This window comes from Drosophila willistoni (genome assembly GCF_018902025.1).
Source record: "Drosophila willistoni isolate 14030-0811.24 chromosome 2R unlocalized genomic scaffold, UCI_dwil_1.1 Seg167, whole genome shotgun sequence".
Lineage (NCBI taxonomy): Eukaryota > Metazoa > Arthropoda > Insecta > Diptera > Drosophilidae > Drosophila > Drosophila willistoni.
Window position 1 is genome coordinate 3,518,759 of NW_025814050.1, and position 4,985 is coordinate 3,523,743.

General features: G+C 36.2%; 1 pseudogene; it reads left to right on the forward strand.

The window, feature by feature from the left end:
• The first annotated feature begins 1,725 nt into the window (after window positions 1-1,725).
• On the forward strand, window positions 1,726-3,997 carry LOC26528867 (annotated as a pseudogene).
• The last annotated feature ends 988 nt before the right edge of the window (window positions 3,998-4,985 follow it).

Here is a 4,985-nt window from a genome sequence, read left to right on the forward strand (position 1 = left end):
TTACTAGATACTCTATATTTTTGTGTTCCCACACGTCGGATCAAAAGATTTTTTCCCATTAACCTTAGTAGATGTCTGACTAACTACTCTCCTGTTACAAACCTGTTCGTGTTTTGCCAATCTTTTAACAAACGTTTTCACCTTATCTCTCATCTTTCTGTAACTTCTCTTCGCTCTATTCCGCGACGGTTTCGGAATTTGTTGACCAAAACATGAAATTGGGCTATAATTTTGATACAGCAAATGGGGGCTTATTTTTCTTTGTTTCTACTTCTTTTTAAGAAATCGTTATTAAATTGAATAGTTTAAGTGAAAAAATTGTTTTTTATTCAAATTTATAAGCATAGTTATGAATAAAATAAGCACTGTATTTTGGACAGCGCATTGCTTGCATCTCTTTCCTGACCACACCTTGTGCAAATAAAACACCTCCACCGGGTCGGGGATGTTTAGTTGCGTATAAATCTAAGCTTACTTTTCTTCAATTAATGTTATCTGTTTTTTTGGCTTAAGCTTATTCGTCGACTGCTGTGCTAGTTGACGTACATAAATAAATTCATTTGAATGCAAATGGAGTAAGTAAGTCGTCTCGCCGACTTTGGTATACCATACACCAGTAAAGCAAATATTTCAACTTTATTAAACAAATGCATTTTCACATGCTTTTTACAAGCATATCTTAGTATCTCGCTCACTCAATCATACGTGCACCCTAGCGCCCCCACCAGCCAACGGCCGACTCCGACTATGGAAAAACGTTTATATGCATAACTCGACTGTTTTTTGTCCGATTTTGATCAAATTTGGTATTTTGCTAGATATTAGTATTAAATTTAAATGTGCCAAATTTGATTGCATAAGGTAAAAAAATACGGGAGATAATAAAGTTTCAAATTATGGGGGCGGAAAAGGGCGTGGAAAAATTCTTATACATACAAAATGTGTGCATTTACTAAGCGAATATACATACCAAATATGGTGTCTCTAGCTGGAATAGTTTTTGAGATAAACGCTTTTTTTAAATTGCGGGGCGGAAAGGGGCGTGGCAAAAATTTGAAATAAACTTGATCACTCTACATACTACATACCAAATTTGGTGGCTCTAACTCTTACAGTCTCCGAGATCTAGGTGTTCATACGGACAGACGGACGGACAGACGGACATGGCTATATCGACTCGGTTGTTGATCCTGATCAAGAATATATATGCTTTGTGGGGTCGGAGATGCTTCCTTCTGCCTGTTACATACATTTTGGCGACTTTAATAAACCATTTCACCCTATGGGAGTATGGTATAAAAATATTAAGGGTGTATTCCTACGTTTCAAACAGACTTTCCGTAAAGTGTGGCATGCATGTATATTTTACAAGATTAAGAATAGCTCCTAGCACATGACTAATCAGTGCTGATTCTCGAGGAAGTTTTTTAGGTCCAATGTTGTACACAATTTAACAGCTGACTGAATAGCAACTTCTGCTGACGATACCGCCATTCATTGTAACATGCACATCAAGCTACCCAAAATAATAGATTATATAAAGGAAAAATACTTTTAGATCTAAAAAAAATCAAAAATATAAGCGTTAACAAAAGGTATGACCATTTATAACAAAAAATATATATATATTTTTCTCTATCTTAGTAAAAAGACTACCATGAAATGAACTTCTAATAAAATAATATACTAAAGAGGCCCTAAAATGTTGAATATACTCAAGCTTACATGGCGAAAAGTTTGAAGAAGGTGTGGTTTGATTTGAAATAATAATGCGTATAAGTTTACGGAATCGTATAACTTCCACATTCGTATGTGTATAATTACTACTTCAAAGTGTCTTGCCATTCGACATTAATGTGTATACAGAATGTTATCCAATTCAAATGTCTTTGCTGTACATGTGTGTTGATATTTCCGACCCTTCGAAATAGTGCTGTTTAGTTTATTATTGAAATAACATTGGCAGTGGGCCATAAATATAATACGCACCGTTGGCCAATACAGGTACAGTTATTGGAGCCCATTATTGTGTGTGGGTCGAATTGTGAACACACTCATAAATCAAATGACAAAATCGAATTCAAATGCAGTTTCCAATTGGGCTGCTTCAATGCCATCCTGTCCAATTCTGTCCGGCCCTATACAGTCCTGGCCTGGCCTGTCCTGTCCTGTTCTCTGTCGAGCTGTCCTGTACTTCATCCTGCTGCAGCCACGCCTGTGTTTGGTTTACGTGCTTAAATTGGCAATTAGCAGATTAATTGTCACAGCCTCAATATATGCGTCAATATTTTGTACGCCATCGACAGATGCAGTTTGGTTCGTCGTTTGCTTTACTGCCCAGTTGTTTACACAATTGTTGCACTGTGTTTGATTTCACTAACGAGCATTAGCATAAATTGCAACTAGACAGAGGAGGGTGCGGTGAGGTAGAGTTCAAAGATGGGTGGCACAGGGACAGTCTCTTGCGGCTGCCATATGGCCAATAGCTAACCGTTCGTTTGCATCATTCATGGACCATTGGTCAGGCAACTGTCAGAAAAACCTAAATTCGTACAATGTACCGTAGTCAATCAATTGTAAATTTTTAATGAGTTTTCTCATTTTCCCAAAGTGTATAAGTTTGTGTGTGTACACACATCAGTGTGTGTATTTGTTGTATGTGTCACTGTTTGCTGGATATTGGCCTGTGGTTTCCATGGACTAAGCAATTTGTCACACTAATTAGCTACTGCGGGCATTCGTCTAGAATCTAGATTGATATACAGCATTTTTAGCTGTTTACTTTGCACAAAGTGATCAAACATATTTGGAAAAATATAACAGACATTCCAAAAAAACCTTTCACAATTTTTGTCTTTATAAGGCAGAGCTTTTCCGGTAGGAGATTGTCCATATTACAAAAAAAAAAAAAACAAAGTCTGCCCAATTTCAATATGTTAATTAGCAAAAATACTCAAAAAAACCAACTATCGACTCAAATATCTCGAAATTTGAATCTTTCCTACCAAATAAGACTTGTACAAATAATTTTACTATTTTTAGAGACAAACCATTTCAATCTTTATGAAATGTAAAAGATAAACCAATGAAAAGCACAATGCAAAAGCATTTTATATTTGTAAATTCTGCAAATAATTTTATTAGAAAGTGGTGCCAGCTATTAAGGCCTTGTGCAGGCTAGCCGTTATCTAAAGCCCCAGAAACCAATTGTAATGTACCCCAAGTATCTCTATGTAATGGTGTCAATGATTTTATATCCTAGAGGATGTTGGCTTCCGTGGCTACCGTGCAACAAATCGTCAAAACTAAATTTTTTTGAAGGATGCCCTATTGACAAAGCGTTCGCTGTCATTTAGGACATAGGATTCGTATAATTTTGAAAAGGATATCAGTTCATTGTAGAAAACCTATTTTAATGAGCGTACCAAAGAATGATATTCAGGTTTCTTTGCTCTGGCCGAGAATGTGGCTAGCTATGTAATTTGGTTTTCACACGCTCCAATTAGACTGCTCTTGGTCATGGCGATTGTTGGACGCCGAATTTGATAACTCAATACAATGATGAGGGTAATCCGGAGAAGATCATAATCATTGATTTTCAATTGGCAAGAGCCTAACTGGCCCTAGATGTTAGCTTCTTTATATACTCGTGCATCAGCAAATCATTGCGTGAGGAGCACTATGATGAACTATTGAGAGCATATTTGGAGAGTGTACAGACATTGATCACCGGTTTGGATGGCAATGCCAAAGCTATTATCAGTTCGAATACCTTGAATGAAGAATTGCCTCAATTTGGTCGTTTCGGTTGCGGCATAAGCATTGAATCGTTGCCCAAGTTTCTTATCGAAGACGATGAGATGGCCGATTTGGATGTTGAGAATGCTGTACTCGCCGAAGTTTTGGAATAAAACACCATTTAAGGAACCTGCCAAAAGTCAACGTATTGCTGATACATATATTCAAGCATGCCATTGATTAGGGATATCTTAGATAAGGATTTACTCTTTCTGCCCATATCTAATATTGACAAAATGAATAATGTACTTCAAACTTTTTAGACATGAGTTGAATAATTAAAACTAATAGCAGATATAATTAACTCTTTTTACATGGCCACGAAGTCTTTCTAATTGGACTAGATCTTGCTGGGAAATATCTAATTCGACAGAAAATCAATTCACTTTTATTTATGGTTTAAATGGAAGTACTGAAGAGTTATGTAGTGACATAGAATGATACCAAGCCGAAAGACAAAAAAATGCATACAAAAATCAGTGTTCCAAATAGGCCCAAAGAGGATTCTGATGATAAATTTCGATTTTTGTGGTTTACAGTTTTTATAAATTTTACTAGACCTATCACTTTTTTAAGAGCTAAAGCTGAATTATGAAATAAATCTTGTAAGTAATTTTTTTAATCTTTAAAGATTTTAATGTTCTAAAAAATCTCAATAAATCTGTTTAGACCAATCAAGTACATATAGCATTGTTCCTGAAAACTCTTCACAAGTTTCGAAAAACCCATCGCAAACTATTTACTAATACTAATTGAAATGCCATATAATTTCTATGTAAACCACAAATTTTAATTGACATGAATTTTAATTAAATGTAATTGTTATAAACAATTGAAGCTTACCTACACAGATACATACATAAGTCATATGCGGCTGCACATAATCAATATGTGGCAATATGTGTCCGTGCAATCTCTCGACGGTTGGCTGGTGGTATGAGTTGTGGCAACAATTTCAATTTGGCAAAACTCAGCGCAGCGTGAGGACACACAAAATGTCGAACGTGTCTAAGGGAAGTCCAAAGATCTGAAATGGTTCTGGCAATAGAACAAATGCAATTCCAAACCGCCCCTAAACCCCTTCTCAATATCAGGTCCTCCAACCGCAGGGCTGCCAATGCACAACAGAGTCGCCTTCTTTTGCCTTATTTATTTGTTGGTCGGTTTCGTTTCGGTTCGGCTTGGTT